At 44.2% G+C, this 18,717-nt stretch overlaps 1 long non-coding RNA gene across 1 annotated transcript in view; it reads left to right on the top strand.

The window, feature by feature from the left end:
- LOC113593181 (uncharacterized) overlaps positions 1–12,223 on the top strand; it is a 116,184-nt gene extending 103,961 nt beyond the window's left edge. The window contains exon 5 of the long non-coding RNA XR_003413246.2: positions 648–12,223. This is a non-coding gene — a long non-coding RNA (uncharacterized LOC113593181). The remainder of the gene's footprint in view (positions 1–647) is intronic.
- Positions 12,224–18,717: the final 6,494 nt, after the last annotated feature.

Raw genomic sequence — 18,717 nt, 5'->3', positions numbered from 1 at the left:
ATCTTACAACCCCCAGGGCATCTCTTGGCAAATACAGTACTGACACCACAGCACCTCAGCCTACCTTTGAGTACTGGAAGCAGGGTGGGAATGTGGCTCTTACTCTCTTGCCTCATACTCCTTCGAGGGCAGTTCTCTTGCAAAGTGGTATCAGGAGATGCTCCCCTAGGATGCTTTCCTTGACCCCACCCATGGGCTGGGTGACTCTCCTAGGTTCTTTCATGATGGCCGGTACTTATAACCTCTGTTAGCTCAGCAGGTGTTCATTCAACACTGACTATGTGGCTAGCCCTGTTCTAGGACCTTGTTCTGAAATCTAGACCCTCACAGCTCTTGGAGCACTGTTTTGTAACTGTCTACTCCACAGACACCAGGTAGATCACTGACTTTAAGAAGGAAATATTCATATTTTTAGCTTGGTTAGAGTTCTACTTGAATTCTGAGAGGCTGCCTCTTATTATTTTAAATTATCATTATTTAAAAAAAAATCTTTGAAGCCTCATTCATTGTACATTGCCAGTGAATATTACGTATTCAATATATGATTGCTGAATCACTGAGCAGGTATACTTTGGTATTGACTATTGGAGAAGCTGGGGCTTTGGGTTCCTTGATAGTCTTTTTTTTTTTTTTTTTCTTTTTGCAAGGGAGGAAACAAGCCCATGAAGTGCTGTTCAGTGACACCTCCAAGGCCGTGGGCAGAGTCCAGATTGGAACCAGATTGGAGTACCCACACCTCTTTCCTTCATTCTCCTTGCTGTTCCTGTGCTATCTCACCCTGGTGAGGCCAACATAACCACAGGAGGTGGGTATGAATTAAGAGAGTCTGCTTCTCAATTCTGCAAAGCCGAAAAGACTGTGGGGCAATCGCCATTATCTCTGAATGTTCCAGATGAGGACACTGAGATCCGGAGGACTGTGATAGCCCAAGGCCACACACAGTAGTGGTAGGAAACTAAGTCTGTTGCCTTTTGGCCACACAATGCTGTTAAATCGATTGTGTGGTTGAAATTTAAAAAAAAAATGTTTATTTATTTTTGAGAGAGAGACAGACAGAGCATGACCAGGGGAGGGGCAGAAAGAGAGGGAGACATAGAATCTGAAGCAGGCTCCAGGCTCTGAGTTGTCAGCACAGAGCCTAACGTGGGGCTTGAATCCACAAACTGTGAGATCATGACCTGAGCTGAAGTCGGATGCTTAACCTTAACCAACTGAGCCACCCAGGCACCCTGTCAGTGGTGTGGTGTAATGGGGTCCAACCCTGGAAGGGTTTGCGGTCTCAGTACCTATAAAGTACTGACATTCATGTGCTAATGGTTGGTGAGCAGTCATGCCACACGGATGGGTGTCTGGGAAAGTACTGTGTGTCCTTCGCTTCCTCAGCCCTCCCAGCCTCCTGGCTTAGGCTGGGCCCGTAACAGGGGCTCCATGACTGTGTATGGGAATGAATGATGGTTTGCTTCAGGAATCTTAGAACGATGCAGAACACCATTAACAGTAACGTGTCTAACACTTCAGAGTTCCCTAAGTGCTTCCACATACATTATCTCATTTCAAGTACCTACCTGCATTTGAAATTGTTACAGGGTGTAAGCATATAATTAAAATATCAATTAAGCCAGGTTCTGAAATACATCAGACTGTGCTAGAACATGAATTAAAAGCAAAAACAAAAACAGAAACAATGACAACTCATCAATCTAGGACTAATTTCCCGGGTGTGACCCACAACTCATCTCCCCTCAACCCCAGTTTTGCTCCAATGGCATCATCGTACTCAGTGGACCTGCCTTGTTGGTTCTCCCTGATTTTGCTCTTATTGCGCCCTCTGTCAGGAATTCTCCTGCCTAATTTGTCTGGGAAACAAAGTCTTCTTTAATCTTTAAAGCCCTGGTTATATATCTCCAATTTTGTTACGGTTTTCTTAACACCTTCTTTTGCCCCCTTCACTCCTAATTACGTCGAATTAGCTGCTTCCACAGACTGTGTTATGTCACATCTTATACTGTATTGCAATGATTAACTTTTGTTCCTCCTCCTTCATCAGGCTGAGCATCTTGAGGGCAGAGCTGTTTTATTTCCTCTAGTGTCTGGGACCCTGTAGGTGTTGGATATATGTCTGTTACATGAATGAAGAGATATGCCTGGGGCATTTGGTGACCAGGTGAAGACCCTGGTGGGTTGGCATTTATTCAGCCTGCATGCCTTAGACCAACACCAAACAGGTCGGGTTCCCTGGGGGTGAGGCCATCACTGAGGACCGAGTTACTCTTTCAGTGCAGCCCCATTTCTGCAGGAAGCAACTTGCCAGGTAAAGAATAAATCTCAAGTTTTACAACTTGTTTATTTTCTAACCAGACTTCTCATTAAAATGTAACAAAACTAAACGAAACACCCACAACAATCCATTCTCTTTCACAAACAATAAAATACCCAGGAAGGATTATGGAATATTTGGCTTCTCTGAATGTATCTGGCAATATGTCCTGTGTTGCTTTTCCCAAAAAATAATTGCCTCTGTAGACAGTAGATAAGGCATGTGTGGTGTGCGTGCATGCATGTAGGAGCACGCACACACACACACACACACACACTGATGACATGGTGTAGTTGAAGGTTAAGTAGACTGAGATTCAAATCAAATCCAGCTCAACTGTTCACCAGCTGTGTGATCTAGGGTTTCCGTATAATAGGGACGGCAAGACCTATATTGTAAGGTTGTTGTGAGGGTCCAAAGGGAGCAGAGGAACCAGAGAAGTTCACAACCCTCAGAAACTCTCTCCCAAAGACAAATTGGGGTATGAGGATGGCCTGCTAATCCTGGAAAGCTCTCCATCCCCTGGAGCCTTACACACACACATTGTTCCGTAAGCAACCCCTGGAGCCTTACGTACACACATTGTCCCATTTTGGGGGGCATTTGATAGTATTGCCTATCATCATTTATCTTTTCCTGCACACCCATATATCTCCCTAACTGCACTGGAACCACCTCAAGGGCCAGCTTAAACACTTCTTTCTGTCTGGCAGAAGAGATGCTTCCTAGGTGGGCTGGCCACGTGGGCCATGGTTCCATGGGGAAGACCTGGGGAGATCTGAATCTCCATATGAGTCTTCTCTGCCCTGCTTCTAGGTCTCAGTTCAGACTTACTGCTGGGCTGGTTGAGGGTTCTGACACTGATAGATTATTTCAGAAGCTACTCTTCAGCCGTTCCTTCTGGTCAGAAGTTTGAGGATGGGTAGCACAATGGGACAGAGATCATGGACTCCATGGTGTGAACTCAACACCAGTGACCTACAATCCTCTGTGTCCTGTTCATAAAAATAGGAACACTAAAACATCCCTCACAGGCCTGCTTCTAGGATGAAATGATAGGGCAGTGGAACCATTGAGTGCAGGGCCTGGCACACAGTAAGGTTCTCACTAGGGTTTTTCTTGTTAATACCACAATGCTTTACTTTTAAGGTACCATTGATTATGAGATGCACTACAGATAACAGCTTTTCAGGGAAAACTTGAGTGCAGATTACCAGTTAAATTCATACATCTCAACCTCAGACGCATTAAAAGTGCACAACTGGGGCGCGCCTGGGTGGCTTAGTAGGTTAAGCACCTGAGTTCGGCTCAGATCATAATCTCATAGTTTGTGAACTCGAACCCTACGTTGGGCTCTGTGCTGACAGCTCTGTCTTCCTCTCTCCCTGCCCCTCCCCTGCTCATGCTCTGTCTCTCTCTGTCTCTCAAAAATACATAAACATTGAAATAAAATTTATTTTAAAAAAGGCGCACAACTGAGCCATGAATTGTCTTTGCACTAGTCACAGGGACGAACAGCTGAGGAAGAGAAGTACATGAGATAAGAAGCAAAAACCACTGATGCAATTAGATGACATCCTCAGTGATCAGCCCGATACAAACACGATGCTGGTAGATCCAAAAGATTGCACTGCAGACTCTCCCAGGCCTGGAACGGAGAGCGTCAGGGACACAGCCCTTGGCTCTCCTTTTGTCGGCGTCTCTTAAGCATCTCTTGGGTGGATCCACTGGGTTCTACATGTGGTTTAGGCTTTCTGGACTGAAGCCTGATGGAGGCCGGGTACTGGCCTTGGTATCTGCTCCACCATCAGGTGGGGTCAGCCTTCAGCTGGTATCTGACAGACCAGCCTCCACTGCTTGGCTTTTCCATTGATCTTGGAGCTTCTTTGCTCCCCTCAGAGTTGGGAAGGGTGGTACAGCTTCTGTCAGAGCTCCCCCTTTTCTCTGCATTGGCTTAGTTCATAGGACTATGCTTGTGCTTTATTTCCCTCCCATGTTCATTGTATCCACTAGGACCTAGTCAGAAACCATACTAGGTTTATCAAATGGAGGGGATTTATTGTGGGCTATTGGATGCATAGGTGTTGGGAGGCTGGAGCAACAAAAGTGAGATTGTGAGGTGACTCAGAGCTAATTAACTGCTGGAAGAAGCTACCACAGCTAGGGCTGGGGGAACAAAGGGGAGGAGGGGGTGTTACCAGGATCTGGGAACACAGAGGAGGGTTTGTAGCCACAGGAGCAGCTGCCACAGAGGAGGAGCTGTTACAGCTAGAGTTGGAATGATGGAAATAACATAGCACTTTAGAGACATCACCAAAAAAAAAAAAAAAAATAGAGGGAGAGAGAGAGAGAGGGAGAGAGAGGGAGGAAGAACAGTGGCTTCTCCTTTCCTCTTGCACCCAATATCTTTTATTGAGAAACTTCTGAGCAAGTCAACTGGCAAAGGCACTAAAGCATTATAGAGGAGTATACAGAGAGTGGGCTTGGAGCAGAGGGACAGAGGCAAACAGTGAGCACATTTGGGCAGTTAACAAATATTTTTAAAGTACTTCCCAAATGCTAGGCACAGTTGTGGTGCTGGGGAGCCAGCAGTGGACAAAAGAGAAAAGTCCCTACCCTATTAGAGCTCACATGGCAGTTGAGAAAAACAGTGAATAAACATAAAAAAAAAGTAAAGTATATAGTATCTCAGATGGTGGTTAAAGTTCTAGAGAACAATTAAACAGGGAAAGGGTAGGGATTGGGGAGAGTGGGTAGGTTGGGAGGAAAAGTTTCACTGGGAAGGGGTATTTCAGCGAAAGAAGTGAGAGAATGAGCCCTGACACTTCTTGAGGGAAGAGCTGTGTAGGCAGCAACACAGTAGATGCAAAGGCCCTGGGGCCTGCCACATTCAAGAAATAATAAAGAGACCAGAGCAGAGTGTGCAAGAGGAAAAGTAATAGGAAATGGAGCCAGGGAGACATGGTTGCTGAAAGCAGTTTGGGCTCCAGAAGGAAGAAATAGAGACTCTTTAGAATAAGGAGGCCACCTAAAAATCTTTACACAGGTTTTTATCAGACCCTGGTCTCCTTCTGACTTCAGCCCTGGGTTATTTGTACTGGCCTCCCTCCTACCTTTTATAGGCTCTGAAGAGAGATAAAAAGGGTGGGACTTGAGGACAGACCCTGCAGGGCCTGAAAGCCATTGTAGTGGCCTTTATGGTAAGTGATGTAGAAAGCCATTCTCACCTTCCGTTCTTCTTAGTATCCACTTCTGCCTCCTCACTCCGCATAGGGACTGGAGGTCCACCTTAAGCCCCAGCTCAGTAACTGGGATTCTCTGTCCTCTGATCCCATTGTCTTCTAGACTGTGGGCTTCCTGTCAGCATAGCCCTGTCTATTTTAAGTATCTCTGTATGTCTAGTAGGGGCTTAGGAAATACCTGTTGGATGAATGAATGGTTAAGAAGATTCTCATATTTCACATTTGTCACAAGCATTGCGACAAGTTGGCTCAGTCGACCTAATCAGACCCATTGTGAATTGGGTGCAGAGAATCAGTCCAGCTAGTGAGTTGGAGTCAGCTTGGAATTGGAGTTGCATGATTGAGTTTTTTAACTAGCTGCATGCAGTGTGTGAGTGATAGTCTCAGTGTCCACAAAAACTTTGGGGCCAACTTTGGGACACAGGAGGTGTATCTACCTCACTGCTTTCTGGTAATGACAGAGGTTTTTTTCCCCCCTTCTTTTTATTAGTGATAAAGGTTTTGTTGGAGATAATTGTATTTTTAGCAGCACAGTTAATGAACTAGCTAAGCATCAATAGATGGAATCATAAAACCATTAAACACCAAGAGCAATAATGGGAAGCTGTGTCTGGTGGTAATGAAATTAAGTGTCTTTATGAGGTCACTTTATTCCTTTTCTCCTCAGCGCTCTTGCCCTCCTGAGTACATGGTGAGTGCCGCTCCTAATTGCTGTTTCACTAAAATGCACAATGCTATCCATTTTGTGTTTTAATTCAATGTATTTCTAGGGCCTTCAGGATCATTAAACCGTCCACCAAGAGAGTGCAGTAGAAGTGGTTATGAAAGCTTCTGGAAGTGGCCCAGGAGTGTCAGAGAGTAAAGACAGCAGAAAAGGTTGAGAAAGAATAAAAAAGACCTGCTGGACTTAGTACTGAGCCCAAACTGATGATGTCAGTGCTCAAGGTTGAGCTCATTCAGGTCTTTGGTACAACTTCTGCAGACAGGACAGGATTGGGGTCTATGGTTATATTTGTCCTTGAACCACAGTTTTTCAGCTTGGGAATACATTCATATGCATAATTTCCTTTGAGCATCAGGACAACCGCCTATGATAGTTTTTTTTTTTTTTAACATTCATTTATTTTTGAGAGAGAGAGACACACACAGAGCACAAGTGGGGGAGGAGCAGAGAGAGAGAGAGGGAGACACAGAATCCAAAGCAGGCTGTCAGCATAGAGCCTGAGGTGGGGCTTGAACCCACGAACTGTGAGATCATGACCTGAGCCTAAGTCAGATGCTTAACTGACTGAGCCACCCAGGTGTCCTGATAAATTTTTTTCCCCACTTTTCAGATGAGGAAACTGAGGCTCATGGAGTTTTAAGAGAGATGACTCAGGTACCACTGCTAATCAGGGGCCAAAGCTTCTGTTCTCTCTCTTATACCAGGAAACTTCATGGGTGTTGAGCCAAATCACTTCCCAGTGATTTTAAACTTGCCCATCCAAGGTCACAGAATCATTACTTCATTCAATAATTTGAGAAATATTTGTTGATATCTCCCATATGCTGGGAGTGTAATAATGAGCAAAGCAGACCCTTCCCCTGTCCTGATAGAACGTAGATGTAGCTGGGAAGGGTTAAGTAAGCAGCATCATGCAGTGGCTGGGTGATATGATAGAGAAAACACCACGATGGGGAGGCTGGCAGCAGGATGAGAAATCTGCAGGATGAGAAGCCTTACTGGAGGAAGTGAGGTTTCAGTCCGAGGCCTGAAGCATGGAAGTTAGAGAAAGAGATGAAGGGAAGAGTATACAAAGGTGTGGCTGAAGTGTAGGAGGGAGTGGTGGCTGAATGGCAGTATTTATTGAGGTGATAGCATCAACTGATAGGACCAAGGAACTGATTTCATGTGCAGGCTGAAGGGGAAGGAGGAATTAGGAATGCCTTCTATTTACTGAGACAGGGAGCACTGTGTGAGGAGCCCAAGAGAGAAGGTGGGATAAGATGGTAATTACTGGGCATGTGCCACTCCTATAAAAATGAGCCCTAAAAGGCCGTTCAGCCTGCCAGGCCTCATGGTATCTTAGGGCTAAGAAGTGAATTAAATCCTTGCTATAGACGTGGTGTTAATTCTTTCCTCGATGCCACCCACAAACCCCGTGTACACTGTTTACACCCTGCTGAGGAGTTGAAAGGACAGAATGAAGCCTCAAAATGGTAAAAAACAGCTGGAATGATAAGACTAAGTTTGATGGAATTTAATAGGGGCAAACGTAAATGACACACCCCTTAGGTTTGCAGAATCAATTGTTCATGATAAAAAGAAAAAACAACAAATGGAGTCACTTGTGCTAAGTCCCACATCTGCAAACCAAGTCTTAGCCCCCAAACGAAGTGGAGTTTCAGCATCTCCCAGAAACGTGACCTTTGACCAGTCAAGCTGGAATCACCTGGTCAGCACCAGTGAGGTCATCTCCCTGATAACCTCCACCTTTACCCAAAGGAAGGTGACCTTGCCAGAAACAATCCACTCTTCGTCTTGACCCCTTTCTGCCTGTGGAAGCCTTTTATTTTAAACAGCTCTTTAGAGCTCTTTTATGCTTCCTAGATGGCATATTCATAAATCATTGAATAAAGGCAATTAGATCTTCAAATTTACTCAGTTGAACTTTGTTTTTTAACAATGTAAAGATTGAACACCTGACTTGATAGCCGCTCATGTCAACAGAGCCTAATAGAGTCAGCCGTGGAGTGTGCACAGGCCTACCGTGTCCTACAGCTGCCTTTCTCCCGCTTCTAATGCCCGTGAAAGTGGTTATCTGAGCAGAATCGAGAAGAACCGATAAGGACAGAGACCAGTTCAGGGAGATGTCTGACAAGGCCTGAGTTTCAGGGGGCTGCTTAGAGCATGGTCCAGGCATACCTCCAACAAAATGCCTGGAAAAACCAGAAGCAAGGGACACAATTCTCAACTGACCAGGGAGCCTCTGAGAGAGGGATTTGTCTGGGCTAGAAACAGAAGGAATGGTGGACCAAGGAAATGAAAAAGGGCAGAGGAGCCCAGAAAAGCTGCTTGTCACGTTAATTTGTTTCAATCATGTGTGAACTGATTACCTATATGCTTAGCCCTCTGCTATGGAAAATGCCATAAAATGACAGCCACAGTATATTCGGTGCTAATAAGTCTGGCTCAGACGGCAGGTGCTAGGCAGAAGACAGTGAGGTCTGTCAGGGCTGGGGGTCAAGAAAGACGTTCTTGGACAGCTGGGGGCCAAGGAAGATGTCACTGGCAAGGCATGAGTTGGGGGAAGTGAGAAAGCTGCTGACTGCAGTCTTGGGAAGCAGGTGGATAGGTAAGGGTGAGGCCAGAGTTTGGCATGCCCCATGGGCCCGACAGACAAGGAGCTGAGATGTGATGGAGCTCAGTGGAGTGAGCTCTTACCTGTAGGGTGCAGGGTTCGCAGAAGAGTGGTCTGGCCTGTGAAGCTGAATTGCAGGAAACCAGAATCTGTGACTTTCTTCCCCATTGCTTCTCTCCTTATAGTGCGTGCCCTAGGTGGCTGACTACCCTGGCTGTGCTGAGCATCTATAGCAGACATGAGTACCCAGACAGCAGTAACCAGGAAAGCTGCAGGGAAAATGTCTGGGAGAGAAACCCCAGTGCCCTTTGATGGGAAATCAAGTAAGTGAAAGTGAGATGCGAAGGAGCTTTGTAGGTTGCAGAGTGTAAGAGATTCCTTTCCTTCCTCCTTTTCTTCCTTCTTCTCTTCCTTGCTCTTCCCTCCCTTCTCCATCTGTTGGGCAGTGGCTTCCTAGAGGCACAGAAAGATGGTCCTGCTCCCACAATTCATAGTGGAGAGGGGAGGTCAGACGCACAAGTAAGTGACATTATTTCTTTGATTTTAAGATGCACTCTCAATACAATAAGACATTTGAGACAAATAAAATCAGAAACAGTACCACATTAAATGTACACATGGTTTGCAAAACATCCTTTTTTTGGAAACACACGGGTGTGAAAAAAAAGGTGTGTTTTAAAATTGAGTGCTGTGGGCAAAGTGGTCATTATCACAATAGGAGTGGGTTCAGTGACCTGTCAGAACATAAAACTGCGGGGGCGGGGGAGGGGATGTCTCTGTGTTAGAAGTGGTAGTTAGAGCTGTGTGATCATTGTCATAATGGTGGGGGGAGGCACTAGGCGCCCCTGGGACCCACTGAAGGAAGCTCTTAATGCTGCCCGGGGACACCAGGTAAGGTTTCAGTGGGAGGTGGTGTTGGAAGGCCACCTTCTAGGTGAACGGTGGTGGACAAGCATGGCTAAAGAGTCCAGAGGAGGGGGGTCCCTGCAGGGGAGCAGCTCTGGCAGAGGCAGGAGGCAAAGGAGAGTACTGTGCATTCTCAGAGCAACTGCTGGTCATCATGGTGATTGTTATTAGCACTGGAGGAAACGAGGGGGCCTTCAGTCTGGAGGTGGCTGGCCACATCTCATCACAAAGATAACAGGGAAGGAGAGGCAGGCTTTGCAGGGCAACAGAAGGTTCATCTCTGCTGAATTTGCCCATATCTTGGAAAGTTTCTGTTTGCTATTTACATAAGTCCTCAATCGATTACCTGATGCAAACATGATGGGTTCTCAAATAGTTAGAAAATACAACAGATTTCAGTCAATAGATTCAGAATTCTTCATTGAATCTGCTTTCTTATTCCCTTCAACCTTTTCTCAAGGGGAAGTATGCCCTTTAGAAGTGATTGATTGTGTTGCCCCTGGGCACTTGCACCTCTTACAGGTTTGTTTTTTTTTCCTCTCTCTCTCTCTCTCTCTGTCTCCCTCTCTCTCTGTCTTTCTCTTCTTCCCCATGGTTGTCAAAGCTGCATAAGCTGCAACATCAGGCAGGCATCAAGGAATATATTTTTTGTTCAGATGTGTGTGTGCATGTGAGGCTGTCTCTGAATTGCATCCTCATAGAATAACCTTTGGGTGTTCGCATGATGAGGATGCTATTAGCAGGAAATTCATTTTTTCTTGGTCCCAGGACAGGGAGAAAGCTACCACAGTGTTGAAAGGAAGCCCAGTAAACAGTAAGCAGGAAGGCCTGGTAAAAGAGATGGACAGTACTGGATTAATTAGGACATTCTCCTGGGCTATGTCTCTTTATGCTCCTGGGGGGATGGATATTCTCTTGGGGCAGAGAAGCCCCCCTCTGGTCCTTTCTGCACTCACTTATTAGCTCAGCCCATCCTGGGCCTGGGGGAGAGAATCTCCTGGCTGCCCCTCCCCCCCCCACCCCTCACCCCCTTAATGCTCTTTCTCAGCTCTGGGAGGCCCATGGGCTGTCAGAGTAACCACTGGGATGGAAAGGCACCCACCGGGAGCCACCGCCCCGGCTCCTCCTGCTGGTTCTGCCGCTGGAGCCTCTTTGGATCATGTTTGCTCATCTGTGAAATCAGGCCGTTTACTAGTTAATCTCTAAGGTTGTGCCTCAGCTCTATGACAGTAATTCAGACAAGAATAGACACCGTTGTTGCTGAATGTTTATACTGTGTGCCAGGCATTCTGCTGAGAGCTTACCTCATTTAATCCGCATGGCAACTCTGTGTGGTTCATATTCTTATTATCTCATTTTACAAATGAGGAACCGAGGCTCCGAGATATTGGCTGCTTAGTCCTGGGGAATGTAAGTGGAAAGTGGCAGAACCGGAGTGAGCCCATGTCTCTGATTCTGCAACCCACATGTTTGATTCATTTTCTTAGTCAAGCTGCTATAACAAAACCCACTGACTCCATGGCTTAAACAACAAACATCTGTTTCTCTCAGCTGGGAGGCTGGAAGCCCAAGATCAAGATGTCTGCAGATTCTGTGCCTGCTGAGATCTCTCTTCCCGGTTTACAGATGGCTGCCTTCTTGCTGTGTCTTCCCACAGCACACAGAGAGAGAGAGGGAGAGAGGGAGGGAGCAAGAGTTCTAGTCTCTTCTTCTTCTTATAAGGACATTAATCCCATGATAAGGATCCTACCCTGATGAACTCCTGTAAACCTAGTCATGTCCCAAGGTCCTAATACCACTGCCTCGTGAAGTTAGGGCTTCAACATATGGGTTTCATAGGAACACAAACATTCAGCCCATAATAGATGTTATGCATCTTGCCTCCTTCCATGATTTGGAGAGAGTGTGAGTGAGGCTTGAGTCACCCTTAGGAGCAATAGGAGGGCCTCTGCTCCCCACCTCCAGCACGGCACAGAGAGGGAGTAGTCAGGTGTAAAGTCGCTTTGCCTGAGAGCAGGACTCTGGGAGCTGGTGAACAGGGATCCTGCGTAATGTTTATGAAGGCAGACACTCGGAGACAAGCTACTTCCCAGGAGTATCTGTGACCATCTGTGAACATCCATCCATTTGTTCCACAAATGTCTTTTGAATACCTACACTCTTTCAGCGACTGGGAATCCAGTGGTGAACAAGACAGGGAGCTTACCTTTTAGTAGGGAAAAAAGGCATCAGCTAATAATACAAATGAATAGGTAATTTAAAATCATGTTAAATACTAGGAAAGACTATACAGAGTGCTATGAGGATACTCCTGGGGGCCAGATTTGGTCCTGGTGGAAGATGTGGTCGTCACAGTTCTTCCTGAAGAAGTGGTTGCTGAGCAGAGCTCTTGGGGATCTGAAGGCTTTAAGTAGACACAGCAGGGGTGGGGGGTGGGGGTGCTACGTGGCTGCAGCTGTGGGGGACAGGGGTGAGGGGTACAGAGGGCCAATTTCTGTAGGGCTTTGCAGGTAACTTAAGTAGTTTGCACTTTATTCCAAGTTCAGTAGAAAAACCATTGCAAGATTTTAAACAGGAAAGTGATGTGAACTGTTCTACATTAAAACAGTCACTTGGCTGTGTTTCGAAGAGGCCCTGGTGGGCGCAGGAAAACCAGCTGGAGGGCTGTGCCCATCAGTTGTGTAGACTGAACAGCTAGTGGTGGCTGGGCTTGAGTTGGCAGTGGAAATGGAAAGAATGGGAAGTAATGGGAGCTATTTAGGAGGTAAAATCAGCAACATCGTGGGGAGTGGCTCGAGTTAGGGTTGTAGGAGGGATAATTGACATAAACAGGGACAGGTAAGCTTATTTAGTACCCTGATGTGCCTTTTTAAAAGGTAATGCCCCTTCCAAAAGCTTCCCAAAGTGTCTCACTGGGTGAGTTAGGATGACTTCGCTTGCATGTTAGAGAAACCCCCCAACTCAGTGGTCATAAATAATTAGGAGTCGTGTCACATAGCAAGGAATGCAGCATCGGTGGGGCTTTGGGTGGTGGGATCAGCTTTGTGATATTGAGGGCCCAGGTTCTCTCTGTCTCTTCACTCTGTTGACTTTATCCTAGGCTGGCTTCCCTCATGGTGGCTGAACAACCTCAGCATTTCCAGACATAAGACACCCAGGCACAATCACATTGCTTCAGGTTCAACTGGTTAGAGTGAGTCACATTTCCACCCTGTAAATCAATCTCTTCCTAGGAAGTGGGTCTATCATGATGGCTCAGAGTGCTCAGGATTTCGCTTTGGACTGGGAACAGAGTGGATAAATGGACTAACTTGGGGTTCTGTTAGGTGAGATTTGGAATTGGGGCTCATTGGATTTGTCATGGTGTCCTGGACCAACAAGTCCCAGATTTTGGATTTCTTAGACCAATAAATACAATAAAAGGAATGGGTAAGGGAACTGGAGATAGGATTGCCAACTTTTCCTTTTTACCTGGTAAAGACATTAAAAAAAATGACTATCTACTCTATCATTTCGTCAAAAGGGTATTTTAAAAGCAAAGAAAAAAAAACCTTTAAAGTTTAAAACATTTAGTGTTATAAAAACTTGCTTTTTTTTTTTTTTTCTCATTTCTCTTATCTCAAATTTGGGGACCACTCTCTTGGTTCTATGATCAACATAAAACAGGTTCTTAACTGGCTCCATTGGCCCATCAGGTCTGTGGAATAGAAGTCGGAGGGGCCGTGAACATACGTAGGGAAGGATTATAGCTTCATTTTCACTATCCTGTATCTGAAATGTAGCTTCAATTACAAGCATGACAACCAGCTGGTAGTATGAGCATGACCTGTGATTCTGTCATCAGTGGAAATCACAAATGTTTTCATATCACATTACAGTTGTCATAGGTATCTGAAATGTCATTTACACCCACCACTATTTTGAAATTACAGAAGCTATTAGATGGCATCTGGAAATGTGGGATGGGTCTTCTGGAAGAACTCTTCTCCATTTTAGCCGACCACTGTCTGGCAACTCTGTGTGTGGGTAGGCCAGCCACTGGGCAGTGAGTTTGACTGTTCTCACAGGGGCAACCCACACATTCCAACATTCCTTAACTGTAAATGTTTATGGATCAGTGCACAGAAGGAGTTGAATCCTTTTCATAGTTTGCTCAAATTTTGTCAATCTGAATTGCTCTAATGCGAGTTTTTCACTCTCTGCTGGTAATGCCGCCTTTGGTGACACAGATGAGTTCAAACATAACCGATGGCTGAGCTGACTGTCGAAGTGTGGTATTTAAAGTAACTTCTGGTGATCACTAACAGATTGCACAGTGACATGGGTTGTGCACAGTGTGGTAAGTTGTATGAACAGTGGAAGTACTTTCTCTGATTTATTTTTCTAGTTTTACTCTCTGTTTTGCACCATGTTTGTGTTTTGAAGTAAAGTCTTACATGTACAGTATATTATTCACATGTTGTTGTTGTGCTATTGTTCTGTGAAAATGCCATACATTTAAAAGAATGCCATTGTGGGAAATAGTGACAATATTAGAAATGAGAACCGTTATTTCTACAAAGTCATGGAGAGTCACATGAAGCAATAGCTGAATTCCACAAACAGGACTCCTGAACAACTGTTTAATCCCCTGGTCTACACAAAGGTGAAAGATGTTACTAGTGTAAACACTTTGGCTAGTCATAAAAATTGCCTTACTTCACTTAACCTTTCTTAAAATTTAATGAACATTTTATACTTTACTTAATTAACATACAAATCATTCCCTTCTGTGTAGATTTATCAAACAGATGACTTAGGAACCATAAGCAAAATATTACACTTCAAGGAATGTCAAAGAATAAAAAAATATTTTATTTTAGCTTTCTGTATTATTTATTTTTGAAAGACCCAATTTATCTTGAGCTGCCAAAGACAAGGAAGGTGCATACCTGGTTTCTTTACATTAACAAAGCAATGGGACATGAAAGCCACAGTGGCTTCCTTTCTATCGTGGACAAATTCTTGAGAATGGAATCTTGAGGTCAGGAAGACTGAGAGAGCACCTCATGTCTGTCCATCTAGAAAATGCATCCAAGAAAATGAAGGGCTTTGTGTGTATGTGGATGAAGAAATTCTGTTTGAAAAAGCCAAGATGCTTTGAAAATGCAGATTTGCCATTTCATGAAAACTTCTGGAAGCACTCCTGAAGTTTCTTACCAAGTGCCAAACAAAAGAAGGCTCACTTTACTGGAGGAAGTTCACCTACAGCCACACATACTAGGGATGCAGAGAGGCCAGGAAGTGGCTCTCTAGTCAGAGATGCTTCTGTGAAGAACAGTTGACATACTTTGAAGTGGATTATGGAGGAATTGGCAGACTTGCCACTCCCCTCAGTGAGTCACTCAACGACACTACAGACATTCTTCAACATGGCCGCCTCCTTGTTTTGTTCATGATGACCCCGCTAACATCAACAAAGAGAAATTCTTGTGTTTTCATTTGCTGCATTGAACACAGATGTATTCATGCTTTCCCAAAAATCCTGAGAGAAGTTTTGTTGGAAGGCATAAAAGTCACCAACTTTATCAAAAGTGGGTCTCTGAATCATAGTATTTTTACAGGGTGTGTCAAGAAACAATGGAAAACGAGGGGCTTCTCTACCACAGAGAAGCTCACTGACTTGGAGGAGACAAGTTTCACTTTTTCTAATAGAAAAAGAAAATCCATTCTTGGAGCACTTAGAAAGAAAGAATTTTGTCTGTGGGTTGGTTGGCTTCCTTGGCAGATATTTTTAACCATAGGAGCGAGATGACTCTTAATTCCCTGATATCACCATTATGGGCACCTCTAAAAACATTGTGAGCTTTCTCAGCTTATACGAGGCTGACGTCTTTGCAAACTTTCAAGTGCTTTACCTCAATGGAGCTGAGTTATAAAATTCTGTCAATTTACTTGAAAAGAGTAATCTACAAACACCTGGAAACACTTTAGAACTGTTTCAAAAGTTATTTCTGTCTTGATGGTAACAAAATTGAACCCCAGAGTAGTGTTCTTTTTCTTTCTGATATAAATTGCATCAGAGGTGTTGACCTAGCCAAAGATGAATTCATTGATCTTAGGACCAAAACCCCACTCTAGCTAGAGTTTCACTAAAAAGCCTAAGGGAGTTTTGGTGGTCTCCAGAAGACACTTATCTGCTTTGTGAAAGTGCTGTGGAAGCTTTCATTCCATTTTCAATACTGTATCTTTGAGGATTGGATTTTCAACACTGTCACCATAAAAAAAATATCAAAATCAACTGGATTTCTAACAGGACATGTGTACTATCTTGAAAAGAAACAAACCCATTCCATAATTTTTTGTTCTTATTCAAGGTAAGCCAATGCAGTTTTTATAATAGTGTGTCTTTAAAAATGAAAATTTAATTTTCACTTGACTGTATTTCAAATGTAATTTGTTAGTGCAATACAAAGAAGCAGATTTATTACTATAATAAATAAGCTTTTAAAATACTTTGGTAATTACATTGCAGTATATTTAGTTTTTTTTTCTTTTTCCTTATTTATTTATTTACTTATTTTTTGTAATCATGTGTATTTTTGTAATCCTGTGTATTTAGCCATTGAAAAACATTATTCTAAGGAACGTCCATAGGTTTCACTGGACCGCCCAAGGTGTGGCTGGTGTAAAAACAATAAAAAACCCAACCCTGATCTAAGATGACATCATCACTAAGCGTGCTTTCAAGTTGTTCAAATGTGGGAAAAGGCAGATTTGATATGTATTCTGGCGCAGACCGGAGAAAGTAAACCACCTCACATAAAGCTAGACTACCCATGAGGTTCCTGTGCGTCCAGGAAAACCCATTGAAGGTGGCAGCTTTGAATGTTCAGCCCCCTCACGCCCAAGACAAGGGAGAAAGGAGGGCAGTAGATAAGATAAGAAGGCACCTCTTCTTTTCTTCCTGTGAAAACCAATTGTAGGAAACTGGCCACTTTTCAACCAATGCCCAAATCTTGAAGTACAATGCATTACCGAGCTCTTCCTGAGTACATGGGAGTGTGATGATGGAGGGCTTCAGAGAAGAAGACCATGTGGTTCCTTCTCTCGAGGAATTAATTTATTTGTGGAGACAAAATGAGTGCATAAAACAATTAAGGAGAATTCTGTGCAAGGCTAGGTGGTATCTTGAGAAAAACCTGCCTGTTGGCTTTTTTTATTGCAGCATCCCCAGAGTCTCAAATATTGCTTGGCACATAATGTGTGCTAGAAAAATCAGTTGAATGAAAAAAATTGGTGACAGAATTTCAAAAATATCTATTGTTTTGATAGTAACACATGTTCATTAACAAAACCTTGAAAATTCAGAAGAATATAAAGACGTGAAGAAGTAAAAGAGAAGGAAAGTAGCCATCATTTTCTAGATTTCTGTTTTTCTAAATACATACGCACGATACGCACATACACGCATACTTTTAAAGAACCGAATAGGGACCTGAGTTTTATAGCCTGAATTTTTTCTCTTAAAATTATATTGTGAACATTTTTCTGTGTCATTAAATATTCTTCAGAACATTATTTTTAATGGCTTCGTCATATAGTATTCTATAAATAAATCATGGTGTAGCCTAACTTATTAATTAGTCACTTGCCTGTTGTTGAATATTACTGTTGGGAGGATTTTTTTTTAATTTTTTTTTAACGTTTATTTACTTTTTGAGACAGAGAGAAAAACAGCATGAATGGGGGAGGGTCAGAGAGAGAGAGGGAGACACAGAATCTGAAACAGGCTCCAGGCTCTGAGCTGTCAGCACAGAGCCCGATGCGGGGCTCGAACTCACGAACCGTGAGATCATGACCTGCGCTGAAGTCGGACGCTTAACCGACCGAGCCACCCAGGCGCCCCTGGGAGGATTTTTTAATACCAAGAGCTATGTTTATGTGTTGCTTGCTCTGTTACAAATTTGTGCTGAATTTTTACCCCTTTATACATAATCTCATTTAATTTCGTTCTTACAATAATCTGATGAAGTGGCATTCATTATACCCATTCTACACAAGGAAAACCTGAAGGTCAGAGGAGTAATGTGTCAAAAGTCATGCCACTAGAGAGTGACAAAGCTGGGATTCGAACCCAGATCCTGTTTAACGTCCAAGTCCTGACACTCAAATGTTACTCCGGATGCTCTGCCAGCATGCACTTCATTAGTCAGTAAGGAGGCTGAGAAACATATCAGAAAAGATCCTGGAGAGATAGGCATGGTGGCAAGCAGAGAGAGATGCTAAGGAGGGAGTGTTTTCAATATGCACAACTGTGGAGATGTCAAGATGGATAAGAGCAAAGCAAAAGTCACGGTGTCTGTTTCAAGACAGGCATTTCAAAAGTGAGACGAGAGGGAAAGGTGTGTCCCCGGCTCAGTGCTCCCGGCTTCCTGGCAGTGAAGGGATGAAACCACTCTTTCATTTCTTCCTGATACCGAGAATCATCTAACAGCCTTCACACAAGTGGCTGAAGAGAAGGTGACATGGAAAGCCCTAGAGTACTGCTCTGTTATTATGTATTCCTGCATCCCTTCACAGGTGAGCAGTATCAGAAAGTAGTTCAGAGGCTTGTAAGGGATGGAGGGCAGGGACGTCCGCTCATAGGGAAGACAGAACTGCAGTGTGATCAAAGTGGCCCTTCGGCTGGGGCAGGTCGGGGACCAGGCTCGGGTGACCACCTGTCCTGGTGAGCTCAGGACCGCAGGGTTTCCCTGGATGCAGGACTTTCAGTGTTAAAGTTGGGGAATCCCCAGGGCTGTCTCTGAGCTGGGGCTCTTCTCGTGGGACAGGTCCATGCAGGTTTCTTGACAGAGTAGTCAGTGGTCCAGGATCCAGTGCCGTGTGCACATGCTTACCTCACTCCTCATCCTTGAAGCCTGTCTCCCAC

This window comes from Acinonyx jubatus, chromosome D1 (assembly GCF_027475565.1).
Source record: "Acinonyx jubatus isolate Ajub_Pintada_27869175 chromosome D1, VMU_Ajub_asm_v1.0, whole genome shotgun sequence".
NCBI classification, from domain to species: domain Eukaryota; kingdom Metazoa; phylum Chordata; class Mammalia; order Carnivora; family Felidae; genus Acinonyx; species Acinonyx jubatus.
Note: the sequence above shows the minus strand (reverse complement) of the source record. Positions and strands in the feature narration are given on the sequence as shown.